General features: G+C 36.9%; 1 protein-coding gene and 1 long non-coding RNA gene across 5 annotated transcripts in view; one reads left to right on the forward strand and one right to left on the reverse strand.

Annotated features, from left to right (window-relative positions):
- The window catches only part of NR6A1 (nuclear receptor subfamily 6 group A member 1), a 204,307-nt gene that overhangs the window by 97,004 nt on the left and 86,884 nt on the right, over positions 1–20,419 (reverse strand). The window lies entirely within an intron of this gene.
- LOC116663259 overlaps positions 16,161–20,419 on the forward strand; it is a 50,958-nt gene continuing 46,699 nt past the window's right edge. For 2 of the 3 annotated variants that reach the window (XR_004319479.1, XR_004319478.1), the window contains exon 1: positions 16,161–16,516. This is a non-coding gene — a long non-coding RNA (uncharacterized LOC116663259). The remainder of the gene's footprint in view (positions 16,517–20,419) is intronic. The other variant, XR_004319477.1, reaches the window with a different exon arrangement.

The following is a 20,419-nucleotide window of genomic DNA, read 5'->3' on the forward strand; positions in this document are numbered from 1 at the left end:
AGAAACTGCACACATGGTGATGTCCAAATCTCAGCAATGAGATTAACCTCCATGTGGACTGTCTATATCTCACAGAGCTTTAAAACAAAGAGATCTGCCGTCACATTTTTCACATCTAGAACTCAAACCGAAAAGGAAGCCCCAAGTGAGATACAGTAATGCACTCTGCTGCCTGAGAATTCTAGAGAAACACTAAGACAGGGTCACTGTTCTCCAGAAAGTACTGGGGAGGCAGACCAGGAAATTATCTACAGTGCCGGATAAAACCACAAACAAGGTGCTAAATAGGAACTCACAGGCAGGAGGGATAAATCTATGAGGAGTGGGGGCAGATCTAATGGGAATTTCATAATCATAAGGGGTACTAGAGGCTCAACTTTGAAGGCGCAGGCTCCCAAAAGGCAGAGAAGGGGGAAGAAGTGGAAAGTGCATTCTATGCAAAAGCAGTAATTTTGTGTAGCTTGGGTTTAAGGTATATGACAGTGAGTGGCAGAAGAGACTGGGGGATTTTGAGTAAAGTCAGGTTTGAAAAGGTCTTATATACTCAGCTAAACAGTTGGACTTCTTCCTGTAGGTGAGAATAATATACATTTATTATTTACAGTTTATTTATTTTATTAAATATCCACTATGAACGAGGCAACATGTTTTACAAACTATTACATTTAATGTTCAAAACTCTGCCATGTGAGCATTTCTCTCCTTATCGTACAAACAAGAAAAATGGCTCAAGAGAGGGTAAGTAACTTTCTCAAATCAGGTCTGTTTCACTTCAAAGATTACACAAAATCTCACAAAAAAGGATTCCTGTTCTAAGAACTCCTAGACTCCTGATTCCAAACAACCTAGGGCTCTTTCCCGTATATTATAAAGGACACTTTCCAACACAATATTACATACTAATAATCTAAGTATATATGTTATAGAATATTAGAAACCATAAAGAAGCAAAAATAAGGAAATAAAGCATGCCTTAGAAACTCTGAAAAGACAACAATTGTGGAAAATTAGTTGGAAAGGTAGTTCAGGGACTGACTGCAGCAGCCTTGGCCTTAAATGCCAGGCTGGAGAATCAAAGCTACATTCTGCATGCATTACAAGATTGTGAGCACAGAGGCAGCATAACTAGTCTTATGCCATGCTTAAGACAGACTTAAATCAGAAGACAAGAGACAAGAGGCAAGAGGATCAGGGAGGAGCCCACTACAGTAGTCCAGGTAATATGTATCATGACCACTATAAGCTCAGACTGAGCCAGTTCAAACCTAAGTTTGAACCTGGCTCCATTACTTACTAGCTGTGTGGCTCTCATTAAGTTAATTCAAACCTTGTGCGCCTCAGTTTTATCACCTATAAAGTGGCAATAATAAAACCCATGTAAAGAGTTGTTGTGACAACTAAGTAAGATCTGAAGCAATTAACATGATTCAGGTTTCTCAACTTCTATATTATTGACAATTGAGGCCAAGTAATTCTTTTTTATGGAGGAGCTGTCCTGTGTATCATAGGGTATTTAGCAGCTTCCCTAGTCTCTACCAATACACGACCTCTACCCCGGTTGTGGCAACCAAAAATGTCTCCAGACATTGCTAAACGAACTCCAGTTGAGAAACACTTGACATAGTTTCTGACATATAAAATTCTCCCAAAATGTCAGCGTTAAAAATGATTGCAGAGAAGGAAGGGAGGAAAGAAGGTCGTTACTTCTACCAATGACAGCAGAAATGTAAAAGTAACACAGAAACAGAGATGACAGAACTGGCTGGCTGACTGGATATGGAGGCCATGAAAGGAGAAGGCAGCAGAGGTGACCGCTGCTTTAATTCTGTGTGATTCATCCCACCAAAAGAAATAAGGAAGAAAGGAGAGTGTGCAGGCTTGAGGGACCTTGGGACATGCAAATAGAGATATCTGAAAGGCATTAAGAATTCTGGCCTGTAGCTGGGTAGAAGGGTAAGTGTAGGTCTACGTATCAAGTATCAAAATCACTCTTTATGTCTCCTGAACTTTTAATGCTTTCAGTTATATCTAACAGTTCCAAAGTGAGTACCAGTTACATGCCTTAACTGTAAAGCTCTCAGAAGAAATACACTTAGAAGACATGTTTGACAATGAATATGTATTGCCACCAAGACCAGAAGAAAAGGTATTCCATTTTCAGAAAGAAATATAATCAGAAAAAAATATAAAGTAAATAAAACACAAAAAAACTATAAATTTGCACATGACAGACTTTAGTTTTTCATCCTGTCACCAGACAACTAAAAAACTGTTATGTACTGATCCTCCCAAAGATTAAACCGATTTCAGAGCTTTTAATATTCGTCATATATTTTAGAGACATTGGTGAAAGAAAAAAAGAGTTGAATCCAAACCAAACTGTTCAAATTTCAGTTGTTTGATACCTTTAGAAGTGAAATCTGTCTGATTCTATATATAGCCTCCATGTCCCCAACAGCCCCCAAGACAGCTCCTGCAGCCTCTGCTGAACCACCTGAGCAAACAAGACTGCATCCTTGCTTGTCATCTGCTCTGTAGTCTATTCCAAGGCCCTTTCAAGTACCATCCAAAGCAGAAAAGCACTGAAACTGATCTACATACAGTAACACATCTACTAACAGTGACTGTACTTTAAATTTTCCAAATTATTAAGTTCTGTGGTCTCCATGAACCAGTGTTCTCTAAATTCCAATATTCAGGAATTCAAACTAGCCTTCATACAAAAAAATCCATGTGATATCATGGCACATATGCCAAAATCCACAGAACACAAAATATGAAGAGTGAACCCTAATGTAAACTATGAATTTGGAGTGATAATTTTGTATCAACGTAGGTCACAGATTGTAATAAATATACCACTCTGGTACAGGATGTCGATGGGAGGAGGTTGTACAGTATGTTTAGAAGAGGGTGTACGGGGACTCTCTGTACTTTCTGCTCAATATTGCTGTGAACCTAAAGACCTAAAACTGCTCTTAAAAAGTCTATTTAAAAGGGGGAAAAAATCTCATGTAAGATCTGCTGTCCTGATTTTGGATTCAGAAAATGTGATCCTTGTAGATATGCAAGAGCAAATACCAGAGAGAGGACTTATGCTAAGGGTCAGGAATTCCAGAGACAAGGTCTGAGAAAGCAAGTACTAAACTCTTGGGATAGTCAAGAGAAAAATAAAATTTTTCAAACAAAAACCGCAGAACTCCAAATGGCGAGCTTTCTTATTGCAGCTGGATGAAGACTCCCATTATGTCATGGAGTAAGTTTTTATACCTGCCAAATTTACAAAAAAGGATGTAAAAAACGAGTAAATTTCTTGTCAGAAAGCTCTCTAAATAAATGACAATTTTTGGATAAGGTTAAAAATAGGAAGAAATGATATCTCCATCTCAATTTCTTTTAAAAACCAATACCACTTCCAGTTTCCAGTCTGGCCATGTAAGGAACTTGGAAGTTGCCACTCTGTCCTAACAACAAGAAAAACCTGAATAAAATGAAAAATCAACAACTCTTCTTAGATCTGGCAGAGAAGTGTGGTCACATGACAAACCAATGCCCCCCAAATTGGACAGACAGATACAGATAACAAAGAATCACAACCTACCAAAGCAGAAACTCATGAGGAGAAAATTCCACGGGAACCAGTGCCAGGGCAAGAACACCAAAGTTATAATTGAATTGTTGGAAGCTAAATGTAGATAAAACTCTTAAGAGTTAAAAACTCCAGGGGGGCCCAGTCACAGGAGGGCCCTACACTTTTGTGAGTTTTACCTCCAAGACCTCTACCAGGAACTCAAAGTGAGTACCAGAGAAAAATTCCCCCTTGCTTCTGGCAGAGAGAGGGGAAAAAGACCCTTGAAATATACCAGAGCATTCTGTTCTTAACAAGGCCTGCATTCAGGAAAAATTATTTCACCAGAATCTAACTTGCTGAAGTTTTATCAGAGCCTAGGTAAGGGGAATACCCAACTCCAGCCCACCCTAACCACCCTGTCCCACCAAAGAGGGAAAAAAAGACTGAGAAGCACTCATGAAGTTCACTGTCCTGGCACATAGGCTCACTGAAAGACAGACCTAATCAAAAGACGACAGAATGCTTCCCCTTCCCCACATCTTACCACTGTATTACTAAGGCCTATTTACAGGTTCTTTTTACCTAACACACCATGTTCAACTTTCAACAACAACAACAAAAACCACAATACTAAAATGCAAAAGCAAACAAATAAAAAACAGTCTGAAAAAGCAAAATAAGCGTCAGAATCAAGAGTCAAGATAACTGCAGGAAAGTTGGAATTATCAGATGAGGAACTTTAAAGAACTATGATTAATATGCTAATAAGGGCCTTAATGGAAAACACTGACAACATGAAAGACAGATGGATAATCTAACCAGAGAGATGGAAATTCTAAGAAAGAATCAAAATGAAATGCTAGAAATAAAAAATACTGTAATAGAAATGTAGAAGACTTTGATAGGCTCATTAGTAAGACTGGGCACGGCTAAAGAAAGATCTCTGAACTTGGAGATATGACAACAGAAACTCCCAAAACTGAAGAGCAAAGAGAAAAATGACTGCAACAAATAAAAGAACAGAATATCCAAGAACTTGGGACAGCCAAAGGTGTTACATATATGTAATAGGTTAACTAGAAGGAAAACAGAAAGGAACAGAAGCAATATGTGAAGTAATAATGACTGAGAATTTCCCCAAGTTAATGTCAGATACCAAATCACAGATCTAAGAAGCTCAGAGAACAGCAAGCAAGATCAACGCCCAAAAGAAAACTACTACCTAGATATATTCAAACTTCAGAATGTCAAAGATAAAAAAAATCTTGGAAGAAGCCACAGGGAAAAAACATCTTACCTATAGGGGAGTAATGATAAGAATTATATCCAATTTAACCTCAAAACCATGCGAGCAAGAAAGGAACAGAGTGAAATATTTAGGGTGATGAGAGAAATAAACTCACCAACTTAGAATTCTACATACCCTGTGAAATTACCCTTTAAAAATGAAAGAGAAATAGACTTTCTCAGATAGACAAAATTGGAGGGAATTTATTGCCAGTAGACCTGCTTAGCAAATTGATTGTTAAAAGAAGTTTTTCAAAGAGAAGGAAAAATGATATGAGTCAGATCTATGTAATAAAAAAGAACAGTGGAATATGAATAAGTGAAGGTGAAATAAAAGCTTATTTTTTCTTATTTTTAGTTCTAACAGGTAACAGTTTGTTCAAAATAATAATGGCAATAATATATTTTATTGTATATACTTATGTATAAGTAAAATGAATGACAACATGATATAAGGGATGGGAGGTAGGAATCAGGAATATATCGTTATTACAAGGTGTGTACACTAACTGCGAAACAGTACAGTGTTATTTGAAATGGATCAGTTGTAAATGTATTATTGCAAAGCCTAGGGTAACCACTAAAAACAGGTTTAAAAAAAAAAGTACAACTGACATGCTAAGGAAGGAAAGAAAACAGAATCATACAAAAAGTTCAATTAAAACTACAAAAAGCAGAAAAAATGTGGAAGACAAAAACAGAAACAAAGAACAAAGGCACTAAGTAGAAAATAGTAACAAATATGGTAGATATTAATACAACCATATCAATTATCACCTTAAACACCAATGGTTTAAATATATAATCAAAAGACAGACATTGTCAGAGTGGATCCAAAAACAAGATTAAACTATATGTTGTCTATTAGAAACCCACAGACAGATAAAAAGTAAAGGGATGGAGAAAGATGTATCATGGTAACACCATTCAAAAGAAAGCAGGGCTGTCATCAAAACACTGTTTTTCTGAACAGAAATGGACAGATCCAACAGCCATACAATCAGTAAGGACATAGTTGAACTAAACTGCACTATAAATCAACTCAGTATAATGGATATACAGACTACTTCATCCAAAAACAGCAGATTACAAATTCTTCTCAAGCTCATGTGAATATCCATCAAAACAGACAACATTCAGGGTCATAAAACACACCTTAACAAATTCAAATATAAATCAAACAACATATGCTCTCAGATCACAATGGAATTAAACTAGAAATCAGTATCAGCAAGATAGCTGGAAAATTACTTAAAATACTTGGAGATTAAACAATACAATTCTAAATAACATGTGGGTCAAAGAAGAAATCTGAAGAGAAATTGAAAAACCATTCTGAACTAAATGAAAATGAAAATACAGCTTATCAAAATTTGAAGGATGCACTGAAAACAGCGCTTAAAGGCAAATTTATAGCACGGAATGTATTAGAATTGAATTTGAATTCCATATTACAACTGAAAATTGAATACTAGAAAAGATCTAAAATCAATAATCTAAGCTTCCACCTTAGGAAACTAGAAAATGAAGAGCAAATTAAACCCAAAGCAAGCAGAAGAAAGAAATAATAAAAACTAGAGAAAAAAAATCAGTGAAATTGAAAATAAGAAACAACAGAGAAAATCAACAAAACCAAAAGTTGGTTCTTTGAAATATAAATAAAATGGATAATCTTCTAGCCAGGTTAAGAAAAAAAGATACAAATTACTAATATCAGAAACGAAAGAGGGGACATCAGTACAGATCACATAGACATTAGAATAAAGAAATACTATGAACAACTCTTACGCCCACAAATTTGATGACCTAGTTGAAATGAACCAATTCCTTGAAAGACATAATCTGCCAATACTCAAACAAGAAACAGACTATCTAAACAGGACTATCTATTCAAGAAACTGAATCAATATTTAATGATACAAGATCTATATGAGGAAAACTACAAAATTCTGATTATAAATATCAAAGTACTAGAGAGAAATTATATATTTATGGATAAGGAAGAGACAATATCACCAAGATACCAGTTCCTCCCATCTTGATTTATAGATTCAATGCAATCCCAACCAAATTCCCAGTAAACTACTTTGTGAATATCAATAAACTGATTCTAAAGTTTACAGGGAAAAACAAAAGACCTCTAATAGCCAATAAAATACCGAAAGAGAAGAACAATGCTGGAGAATTGACACTACCTGACTTCAAGAATTATAAAGTCACAGTAATCAAGACAATGTGGTATTGAGGAAAGAAGAGACAAGTTGACTAGTGGAACAGAACAGAGAGCCTAGAAACAAATCCACATAAATATAACCAAATAATCTTTGACAAAGAAGTAAGAACACTAAAAGCAAAGATAGTCTCCAACAAATGGTGCTGGAATAACTGAATATCCACATGTAAAACAATGAATCTGTGCACAGACCTTACACGCTTCACAAAAATTAACACAAAATGGATCACAGACAAAATGGATCAAAACAAAAACTAAGAAATTCCAGGAAGATAACACAGGAGAAAACTTAGATGACCTTGGGCATGGCAATGAATTGTTGGATTCAACACCAAAGGCATGATCTATGAAAGAAATAATTAGTAAGCTAGACTTCAGTTAAATGAAAAATTTCTGCTAAAGACAATGTCATGAAAATAAGATGACAAGGCACAGATCAGGAAAAAATTTGTAAAAGGCACATCTGATAAAGGACTGTTATAAAAAAAATTGTAAAAGAAACTCTTAAAACTCCACTAGAAGGAAAAAAAACTTCAACAACACAAAAATGAACAACCCGATTAAAACACAGGTGAAAACCTTAATAGAAACCTCACCAAAGAAGATACACAAGATGGCAAGTAAACATAAGAAGAAAATGTTCAACATCATCTGTCATTACAGAATTGCAAATTAATACAATGAGATACCACTACACACCTATTAGAATAGCCAAAAAAAAAAAAAAAAGACAATACCAAATGCTGGTGAGGGTGCAGATCAACAGGAATTTTCATTCCCTGCTGCTGGAAAAGCAAACTGGTACAGCTACCCTGGAAGACAGTTTGCTAGCTGCATGCAAAACTAAACATACTCATACCATTCAATCAAGCAATCATCCTGGGTATTTACCAAATGAACTGAAAATGTATGTCGACACAAAAACTTACATACAGATATTTATAGCGGCTTTATTCATAATTGCCAAAACTTGGAAGTGGTCAAGATGTCCTTTAGTAGGTGAGTGAATAAACTCTGGTACATCCAGACAAAGGAATAGTATTCAGTGCTAAAAAGAAATGAGCTTATCAAGCTATGAAAAGACATGGAGTAAAGTTAAATGTAAGCTACTAAGTGAAAGAAGCCAATCTAAAAAGGCCACATACTGTATGATTCCAACTGTGTACAATTGGGAAAAGGCAAAACCACGAAGACAGTAAAAAAGATTAGTAGCTGCCAGTGGTTAGGAAGGAGGAAGGAAGGGCAAAATAGGCAGAGCACAGAGAATTTTTAGAGCAATGAAACTACTCTGTACCATACTGCAATGCTAATACATGTCACTATGAATTTGTCAAAATCCACAGAATGTACAACACCAAGAGTGAACCCTGAAGTAAACTATGGACTTAGGTGATCATGATGTGTCAATGCAGGTTCATCGACTGTAACAAATGCACCACTCTGGTACTGGATCTTGATAGTAGGAGAGGTCATGCATGTTGAGGACAGGGAATATACTGGAACTCTCTGTATTTTCCACTCAATTTTGGGGTAAACCTAAAGCTGCTCTAAAAATAAAGTTCATTAATTAAATAAAATTTACGTAAAAGAAAAAAATACCAATTTTCTAAGTTTTCAAGTATTAATAGCTATTGCCCCTGGGAGCCTGGGGAAAAAAGGGGGAGGTAACAATGGTTACAAAGAAGAAAACTATATATCCAAAATCCTTAAAGTTAAAAGGACTCCCTTAAAGTTGCTTAAATTAATTTCTGTCATGTTTTCTCAGTGGGCACTTAAGACTCCAACGGGAATGGTGAACATGTAAACTTCTAGAAAGTGTGTAATTTCAGTGTCAGATATCTCCTGAACATGACCTCTCTATGTAAAAGGTTAATAGACCTGCTGGGAGAGGCCTAGTTGTAATTACAAACAGGAAGTCAGGCCAAAGCACTGGCCACCAATGGCCTACCTCTGAATCACATCCTTCGGAAGCCCTGGTAGCTACCTAGGTTCAGCTCTCTCTGACCTGGAATTCATTCCTGGCTTCTTCCTGTGATACAGTCTGACCCCATGTGGGCTCAGCCCATGCTTTTTGCTTTTGGTCACTTCCTGCCCAGTAACCATGAGGCTCTAGATCAGGGGATATTCCAAATCTCAACAGCCCTAGGTTCCTCTATGTCATAATCAGCTCCCCCAAATTTTGATGGCCTGAATTTTAAATGATGGTGAAGTCACCATAACACAACTCTGAACTGAATCTCTTTTTACACTTGAAATGTTCAGAAATGATTTGATACTTGGGGGAGGGGGAATCTGTCCTAAGGGGTATAGTCACCACTACCATTCTCTGAACCCAGGCAACACCCTTGAGAGACATTGAAAGTGCTTTAGTAAAGACAGTAAATAGGTAATACAAAGAGAGAGCTTTGGAGACACACAAAACAGAAACAAAATAAAACCTATACACACACAAAACAGAACAAAATCCCACAAAAAAACTGGAGCTGGATTACTGGCTCGGTCTTAGGAATTATGAAGCTACTTAACCTCTCTGTACCTCAGTTTTCTTTGTATAAATGAGGAAACGACAGTATTAACTTAATAAGGACATTGTAAGAATTCAATGTTAACAGTTTTGCAAAGCACGTTACCATACAGCCTGGCCCATGGTAGTTCTCAACTCTTTTATTTTTTTGCTCATTCTACTTTGTCATCTTTACCCTTCGTGTGATCCCTGGGAAGACAAAATGGGGGAGAAAAAAAAGAGGCCTCATTTTACATCTAAAGGCCTCAAACTACCCCCAAATCCCTGCTTTAATTATACAATCAAATGACTAACATTGGGCCCGTCTCATCTTCACCAAAAAAAAAAAAAAAAGTATTTTCTTGGCAGCCACAGGAGTAACCGTTTATGGTCTGCCTTCAATCTAACCCTACCCACATGATGTTACTCTTTTCCCTAGCAGACACTGGCACCTGACTATTTCTGCCTACCCAAGAAATAACAAGATCCATGAGCTTTGGAGAACCAACCCAATTTAAGCCCAAAAGAGCAGGGGGAAGATCCAAACCATGGCAGAAGAAAGAAAAACGAAATAAAACAAAACACAACACACACACACACGCACACACACACACACACACACACACACACACAAAACACCCCAGCTGGCTAATAAAGAAAACTAGCAGAAAAGCAAACTCCTGCTTTTCATTTAAGACTGAAAACCAGCCCCAAACTCTGAATCTGTATTGATGAAAAGTCTTGGAAGTACCCTGGACAAACCTCACACTGCACAGGAGTGAAAAAGCAGCTCTATTTCCACAGTTAGGTTTTCAAGGCTTCCATCCTATGACATAATCCTTTATTCTTAAAGCCTAGTAATGTCCCCCTCTACACAGTCTCATCAACTCAGAGATCCAGTTCAGCTCTGAGGTAAAGGTATGATTTTAAAAATTTTCTGTTCCAGCCTCAGCCACTACTTGACTGTGTGATTGTTTAAGAATCATTTCCTCTTTCTGAGCCTTAATGTTTCTTCTCTGTAAAACAGATAATACACAAGATAGTTTTGGGGATCACTGTAAGTGTTCTGCACCCTGATTATGGAGGTGCTAACATAAATCATACATACGTTCAAATTCAAAAAATTATATACTCAACAGTCAACTTTCCTTCATGGTAATTTAAGAAATAAAATAAAAAAAATTAAGGATAATAATTTTCCCCTCACAGAATTGTTGTGAGAATTCAATTAAAATCTATGTCAAAAGAGCCTAGAGTACAGGCCTAGAGTACAAACAACAGGCATTCGCTCCCCTCCCTTCCCCTTTGATACAGTCTTATCCTCTAGAGGGAAAGAAGAACATGATTTCTCCTCTACAGAATTAACTCAGCCAGTACCATAACCAGGTCAGAGACAGCAGGGCTGGATTCAGACCCTAGATATATCCTTTCTCATGTCTGAGCACTGACTCCAACTTACATTGCAACAGCTCACTTTTTAAAGTCCACATTCTCACTCTCAGAAGCTGGGTCTTATACAGCTATTATTTTAAGAAGCCAAGATTAGCTCAGGGGTAGATGAGTAATGAGATACAAGGGCTTTGGGAACCTGCAAGTTTCCAGCGTAACTAATGAGTACTATCAACTGCATTCTGTCCAAGACATGGAAGGCAACTCCAAGTGGCCAACAGCTCTTAAAATGATCAGAGGAAGAGTGTTTCTGCCTCTTCCTGCAGCCTCTGCTTTGGGACATGTACATTTTATATAATCACAATTAAGGTCACTTATGGTGTTTCATTTTTGTTCAGTTTCATTAAAGATTATTATCACTAGAAAAGCTATACAATGTGGTAAAACAAGTAAGGGCCTTGGAATTAACCTTTGGTTTAAGTCCCAGCTCTGCAACTTCCTTGTTACGTGACATTGGAAAGTCACAACCTTTCTGAGAGTCAGTTATCTCCCCTACACTGTTTTTCAAAGTTTGGGTTGCCTCTTCAGTGGGTTGTGAAATCAATTTAGTAGCTTGCAGATAACATTTTTTTAAGTGAAAAAATAAAAGAAAGTATCAGATGACTATATGTAATAAAGACAAGTTCTATTTCATAAAAGAATGGTTTCAGATACATATAGATATTATATACAGATATATATAAAAATGTGTATAATGGATTGCAATATAAAGCATCTTTCTTACAGAGGATAATGGTCGAAAAAATCTGAAAGCCACTGACCTATAAAATGAGAGACTATCAGGTGTGTAATGTCATATTGGCTATTTTTCAGAGTATTTGGAAAAAAAACAAATAATGTAGGTGAAATGCTAGCAATTAAGCCTATTAGAGTCAGAATATCTGAATACAATCTTATTTAAGAATACTGGGAAAATTCCTCTTTACTTGTCATCAGTACTTCTTTAAGTATATCATATAAATGAAACTGTCAGCCATCATCGTTTGCCAAGGACATGTCCTTCTAAATTATTGACACAGAAAGATCAGGTCTAATTAAGAACTGAATTTTAGCCTAAATTAATACAGAAAAGCAGCATGCAAAACCCTATCCAGACAACAGTGATGTAGTCAAAACAACAAAAGGCTCTTGTCAGACAAGCCCTCTCTGATGTGTAAAGAGCAGTGAACCCAATGTTAGCCCCAGAACTATTCTAAAAGAAATATCACTCTGCTAGGACACCCAGAGCTCGCCACTAATATGCGAAAGCCTTGGCAAAGCCTCGTTTGGGAAGGACTCCAGTTAATGGTGGTGTCAAGAGGACTCTTCTTAAAACTTTCCAATTTCCTACCATTTGGGGGAAAAAAAACTAATTTGGGGGAAATCCAAATTTCTTACCACAGTTTACAAAGCCCCATGTGATAGGGTCCCATCCCTCCTCTCCAACATCACCTCCTACCTGCACTCACTCCACATTAGCCACTTTCAGCTCCTCAGACACACCCAGCTCAATCGTATCTTAGAGCTCTTACATCTCTTGTTCTCACGGCACAGATCCCATTTCTTTCAGCCCTTCATATGCTAGGATTCTTCTTGTCATCGTTTGGCTCTCAGCTTGTATATTTCAGTCCCTCAGAGAAGCATTCCTGACTATTTCCTCATTAAAGGAGTCCTCCATCTGACTACTCCAGCCCCAAGGCATTCTCCATCATCACATTACCCTATTTAATTTTCCTCATAGCATGGTTTCCTGTTTTATTTTACATTACTTTGTAAACTTATTTTTTTCCTTATCAGAGTGCAAGTTTCATAAGAATCTTTTCAGTTTTATTCTTAACTCTCCTTAGCACATAGAACAGTGCCATGTACATACATATATATAAATGACGCCATTCTATACATACTTATCTGCCAAATTAACAAACCAAGGAAGAACACCAATACATCCATTCCAGTACACTCTATGTAACTGCATTTTCAAAATAACATGAGAAGGAATTTACATACATGGGAATATCTGTTAACTGAGTTCAACAAGGGGCTGTTCAGCTAAAGAGCTATACAAAAGGTTCAAGTTACTAATGTGTCAAGCTTTCCTCTGAGTATCAACACATGAACCATTATCTATCATAGGGCTATAGCTCCTGATACCTAATGCAAGAATATCTGATTTGGAATCAATGCTTAGGCTAAATCTCCTGCTTCCAAACCCACTGATCATCACCTCACTGTGCAGTTTGCATAATGGATCTGGAGCCAAAAGAGACAAGGGTTTAAATCCTAATTATATCTTCTACATGCTGTGAGGCCTTAAACAAGTTTCCTCATCTATTAAATGAAGGTAACAGTACTTTATCTTACAGGGTTGTTTTGAAAATTAAATAATATATATATAACATCTCTCACAACAAAAATCCAATAAAATTGGTTATTATTCTATTATTATTCATTAATTCACCTTTTTTCCAACTAATTTTTACCTATGTCTACTTTGTTATAGGTCTCAGGCACAATTCAAGAAGAACTGACTACAGTCTCTACCCAGGAAGAGCTCAGTGTAATAGGAAAGATAAACCCATAAAAAATAAGTATGAAAGAATCGTGTATTAAGTCTCATCCAAGAAGGATTAAAAGAATCTGCTCTTCTCGAGCAAACCTGATGTTAGGGCCTACTTAGTCTCTATCAGTGAAAGGCACATCCAAACCCTTTCAACTTATAAAATGGAATAGCTTCTAAGATGGGTCAGAACAACTCCATAAAGAAACCCTCAAAAGACTGTAAGAAGAATGATCAAGAATGATTTTCCCAATAGCCAAAAGTGCAAGCAACTCAAGTGTCCACTGTCAGGTGAAAGGATATATACATATACACAAAGGAGTGGTATTCAGCCTTAAAAAGTACGGAAATTCTGACACATGCCATATTGTGGATGACCCTAGAGGATAGTAAGCTAAGTGAAGTAAGCCTGTCCACAGAAAGAGAAATATTGTATGATTCTACATTTATGAGGTACCTTGAATAGTCAAATTTGTAGAGACAGAAAGTAGAATGGTGATTGCCAGGGGCTGGGGGGAGGGAGGAATAAGAAAGTGTTAGGTACACAGTTTCAGTTTGGGGAAAAGATGAAAAAGTTCCAGAAAGGTGGTGGGGATGACTGTACAACAATGTGAACATACTTAATGCTAAAGAACTGTACACTTAAAAATGGTTAAAATGGATTCATGCACCCCAAAGTTCATAGCAGTACCATTTGCAACAGCCGAGACATGGAAGCAATCTAAATGTTCATTGACAGATAAATGGATAAAAAAAGATGTGGTATCTATATTCAATGGAATATTATTTGGCCATTAAAAAGAATGAAACAACACCTTTACAGCAACATGGGTGGACCTAGAGATTGTCTGACTTACTTCACTTAGTATGAATAAAGACAAGTATCGTATGAAATAATTTATATGTAGAATCTTTTAAAATGACACAAATGAATTTACAAAACAGAAAAAGACTCAAAGACAGAAAATAGACTTACAGTTGCTAAAGGGAAAAGGTGGGAGAAGGAATAAATTAGGAGTTCGAGATTAGCAGATACACACTATATAAAATAGATAAAACAACAAGGTCCTACTGTATGGCACAGGAAACTATAGTCAATACTTTGTAATAAAATGTATAATGAAAATGAATATGAAAAATATATAAGTGTGTATATATATACATACACATACATATAGCTGAATCACTTTGCTGTATACCAGAAACCAATACAACATTGTAAATCAACTGTATTTCAATTAAAAAAATAGTTAAAATGGAAAATTTGTTATGTATATTTTACCACAATTTAAAAAAAAAGGAATGATTGTTCTGTAGCTTACAAAAAGAGAGAGGGAGTGTATCCCTTCTTCTCTGACTTTGATCATTGTTTTATCGGGTAGCCAATCAACCTAGCTTCTCCAGGTTAAGATATGAAAAGAATTCCTGGGCAGTCCCTACACATAGGATGCTGTGTAACATCTAAAAAATCACAAGTACTTAAATACCCAAACCAAGAATTTACAGCAAAATAGACAGATGCTATAAACTCACCATGGGTTTATTTCCATAAGTGTATAAGAGAGGCAGAAAATAAACCAAAGTATTTGTAGTCTAAATACCAGTTTAGGGTTATATAAACTAATTCTTAAAGAGACAAGAAAGTCCCTGGAAAAAAAAATTGGTCCACATAGAGTAGGTTTCATATATCTAAGGCCCCATAATACAACTTTATTGCTTCAAATTTTAAAAAACAGTGTTAACTTGTATTAAACAAAGCAACTTTTCATATTAAACAAAAATGTCACAACTGACAGTCCAAATAATGACCTGGTTTCCTAGCGGCCCAGAAAGATGAGAAATAAATCCCAAGGACCTTAGTTTAGATAGACTAGAGAGAGTAGACTGTGGCTGTCTTGCATAATTAAAGGCTATGTCACAGTTCAGTGTGGTCTAAGCCTTGGTAGCTTCACCTTAGTAGTCTCCTATGTGACTAAGAACCGGGATCATAGTAACAGCCACACAAAGGGGATAATAAAAGATAAAGCTTTTTCCTAGCCTGTTCAAAGACTCCAGAACCAAATCTTAACTTCTCTGCTGTCCATCCATCCAATTTTCATTAAGTGCAATTTATATCATCTAGGAAGCTTCAAAGTCCAATGCCATCTTTATTTTTACCTTATCAAATCCATAAAATCAGGGCCAGGGTGTGGTCTGGACATGAGCTTTGGTTAAGATCACAAAAATTCTCAAATCAAATAATTGGTGTAAGTCAGAGCAAAGTTCATCAACAATAAGATGACAGAATTCAGGCAAAGTCGGCTTTCTTCTTGCATTTCAGAAAGACCAGCATTGCTCCTGACACCAGTACATAGGTGTAAGCAACTTCTGGGTGGGTAATGCCACCAAACAAAAGCAACACCTTCAAAGTCTCTCTCGGTGACTAGAGGCAGTCAGACACTCAAACTGCCAGTCCTGAATTACGGCCTCTGAATGGTGAGGGCTTCACATTTCACTGATCAGGGCACAGCCCAATCAGAAGACAAACCCCTGCACTGCCAGGGACCAGCAAATCCGCTTTCTTCCAGTGTGCACATGACTGAATGTGCTTCTGTCCATCATCTGGGTCATATATAGTTCAATGCGAGCTGAGCAGACAGGGCTGCAAGGAAATCTGGCGCGGTTCAATACCTCGTCTAGCCTGGGTTCCAGTATCTAATTTTTTTTACTGACAAACTCATTTCTCTACCGGGACAGGATGCTGTGCTGGCTGGAAGTTCCATTTCTACAGCAAGAATCCTATCTGGAAACACAGAAGTTGTCCTCTAAGCCACAGCAGCTCGAACTTTTTTGATTGTTGTTGCTGCTTTCTCCCATCACCCCCACCCCCTTTTGACAAAGATCCAACTGTAAAAAGTCTTACGTAACAGTTCAGGACTACTTCGGTTCTTTTACTGGGTAAGCACTTTCAATTTTTTTTTAAAAAACTAAAAACCATTTTAACATTGAATCTGTTGAGAGGCTTGACTAAAATCTTTAAAGTAATTTGTGTGGTGAAATACTGTCAGTGGATTTTTTAGTCTCATTTCTGCACGTGCTCCTTTGTTCTCAGAACAGAAGCTTTTTATACACACCCCATAACGCAGCTGGAGAGAGTTATGAAGTCAGTTATTATAAGGAACACAAAGGTTGCTTTGCATTCTTTGCCTTTAGATAATTTTGTATTTGTTTTCTTAAAATGAAGTATTAAAGAAGGAAAAAATTAAATAAACAAAAGAATAAACTGTTGGAGAATCTAGCAAAGTTTGAAGTTTTTACTACCTTTTCTATCTGTAGTTTTGTGTGGCCAAACACTTGTGCCGCCTGGGGCGGTGGGGGTAGAGGCAAGCGTAGACAGAGAGGAACTAAGCCAGACATGGACAAAGGCATGAGCCAAAACCAGACAGTCCTGGCCGTTCGATAGGCCAGCAGTGGGTGAGACAGGTCAGCCAGCTGCAGGGGCGGGAGAAGGGGGGAAAGGGGCATGGATGTGTGAGGTGCTCATGCGTGCGATCGTGACTAGATTCTGAAACTGCCAGCCATTTTCCCAGCTATGCTTTGTGCAATCTAAAGGAATGCATCTCCTCTGAAGCAGTCTTGCCAGAGCCCAGTGATAACGAGGAGTGTGATAAATACCACAACATATGGAATCAGAAATTACTGGGATCTGGGGTGGACAAGAGGGAATGCAGAGGGTGTGGAAATTTTTTAGTGATCTGGAATGTGTTGAGTGACAGGAAGTGCCCCAAGCTCTCCCCCCTCCTCAACTCTTCTCAGTCGCGCCTGCTTTTGTCTAACTCTTGTAATCTACACACTACTGCTTACAAAGCTGTCTGAGTTTAAGACAAAAAGAAACATAAAAGGCTCTCCATTCCATACTACCTGCGATATGGAAGGAATGTAAAACGCATGGCCCTTTAAGCCTGTGGACATTTTTTCAGGTATACAGGAGAAAGATAATATAACAATTTTCCAAGGATAGATGAGAATTATGAATTATAGTCCAGCTTCCAAATCTAATTTTAAAAATCCTGATTCTGCTATACTTACAAATGCTTAAGGTGGTTCCTAATCTGAAGGAGGCTTGTTTGTTTCGTTAGTATATTGCATTTGAAGTTGTTTCTTTTTTCTCTGTATAAATTTGGACTTTGGGAGAAAAAAATGCAAAGTAGAATGCATTGGGGGGGAAAAGGAGATTTTCCCTTCAATGGTAGGAAAGCGTTTTAAAAAGGTTGGTTTCTTGGAAAAAGCATCTCGTTCTCTCTCGCTCTCTCTCATTTTTGCATGCATGCTATAAAGATAGCTTTATGCCATTATAATTGTAAAGTACAAAACTTTTGACAGAAAATAATAGTGTTCTAAGTGAAAAACAACTTAGCATTTTCCCAAACTTCCATATTATCAACAGAAACACTAAAACTTGAGAGAAAAGTAGCTTAATATTTGAATGGCTAACTCTACTTTTGGAAGATGAAATGGAAAATTAAGTGTGAATAAAATGATACTGGGGAATATTTCTACCTCCTACCACAAAGGATGTTAGTGGTCAGTCTAGGAGTTAATCTTTCCTAGTGTGGCTCTGAGCCTTCATGCCGAGCAGACGTTATTCACATGACGATCCGAAAAGTCCATTCATATATCTCACTACCTGGATTTGAATAGAAACCAGACAGCAATTCTTTAGTTCCAGCCACCATTCGCCCCACTGGACAATAGCGATTTGTTAGCACAGAGTCACAGGCTGTGGGACACAAAGCTTAGAGCTGCAGAAAGATGGGGGATTCAGAGAACAGGAAATTACAGGCCCAATGCACTCCTGGCAGCTCTGGGAATACAAAAAAAAAAAAAAAAAAAAAAAAAGGCAACACAGCGATGCCATGTTTAAGAGCTACTTCTAGCTTTTTTAACCACCTCCAATGTCATAAAAGCTCTATTGTTGGAGTACATAAAGTCACGAGTCCCATGTGCTCTCTTTTCTCACTACAGGGAACTTCATTCAATGCCCTGGCAGTCGAAAAAATCAAAAGCACCCAGAGTTGATTAGTTGTGAGCTCTGACAGAAAGGAGAGGAGCATTTTACAAATAAAATGTCAGAGAAAAAAATATGCTACTTAGTAACACATAATAAAATTAATATATATTACAAATTATTTCATAAGACAATCAAAATGAAACCAAATCAAGAGTCCAGGTAAGCAAATTTTTCTTCAAAATATCATATAAAATCTATTACTTAATTCCATCAAAAGCTTCCTCAGAAGATATGTATCAATTTAAAAACTAATCTTACACAGAACATTTCTGAGTTCTGGATTGTATTTTCCGAAACAAAGAACTAAAATCAAAGCCCTGAGGACTTATTTTTAAATACTAGAAAGGAAAACTACACTTTATTTTGTTGGTTATCAAATTATTATAGCTCCTTGGCTAAATTTAGAAGTTGCCTCTACTTCCCTCTATTTAGATCTAAAAAATGAGATTAACGGACATTCTAGGTGAGAGGAGAGGGGTAATTCTCCTGTCCAGGCCCTCATGCTGCAGCCTGAGCACCAATGGGCCAGAACGTATCCATTTCAACAAGAGGAGACCCTACACATAAGTTGTAAATGGTTTTGTTCTCCTGTCTTTCTTCTGTGATCAATTAGCAAACACAAATCCCAAGATATCGTACCTGAAATATTCATCAAATGAGATCATGAATGATCAAAAAGTACTTTGGAAATATGAACTGTTCTACTCTATTTGGTCCTATGGCTTTAAGATAATAAACACATGCCAAATTTTATGTTGCTCGAAAACAAATCAGCAACTTTTAAACTACTAATTATTGGATTTCCTCAAATTCTATCATTACTCATCAAACATAAGCATCAATTACTACCTCAAACTGTGCTACAGTCATGTGGCAACATGACTATAAACATGTGGCTATTTTTACTTGAATTTAAATCAATCAAAATTAAATAAAATTTAAAATTCAGTTCCTCAGTCCCAAGTGCTACATTTCAAGCCCTCAATAGCCCCACGCGTCTCATGACTATCATACTGGACAGCGCAGACATAGGGCATTTCCATCACTGCAGAGAGTCCTAGTGGACAGCATTGATCACGACCATGCTAATATCTAGAATACCTGTCTTCAACTATATATCCAGCTGGACATAAAAGAAATTAATTTCTAAGCAAAAAACACAGTGACAAGATGACAAGGTAGCTAGCACCATGATATTTGAGAGGTGTCTAAAAAAAAGCATTTTGAAAGAAAAGGTTTCATCTTTTTCTTGGTCTGTAATAAAGAAATTATGAAAAATATTAAGACAGTAGTGGCAGGTAGGTAGCAGTGGCCAGAGAAATTAAAATGCTCCAGAATGGTATTCGGTGTCAAAAACAAATTCTTCCTAAACATATGAATCAACTAAATGTAGGGTCTCCACAGAATTGCTGCCATGAATAATATAGAATAACAGAAAGGAAGAACCTTGAAGTCAGTCAGACCTGGGTTTGATTATCGATAGCATGCACTTTACGTAAATGATGAATATTACACCAACTAACTCACCTTTCTGATATTTAGTATCCTTATCTACAGAATGGGGAAATATCCACTCTGCAGGATACATGAAAAGACTCCAATAAAGTATATAAAGCATCTGGTAAGGTCCCAGGGCAGATAGTAGAGATTCTTTTTAAAAGGATAGCTATTATTTATTATTATATTTTCCCCTTAAATCTTCATAATGTGACTCCTTAGAGACAGATAACATTCAACACCCAAGGTAAGCCTTCATGAAGAAGCATCCTAAAATACTAATGCTGGCCATG

The sequence above is a fragment of the Camelus ferus genome, chromosome 4 (assembly GCF_009834535.1).
Source record: "Camelus ferus isolate YT-003-E chromosome 4, BCGSAC_Cfer_1.0, whole genome shotgun sequence".
Lineage (NCBI taxonomy): Eukaryota > Metazoa > Chordata > Mammalia > Artiodactyla > Camelidae > Camelus > Camelus ferus.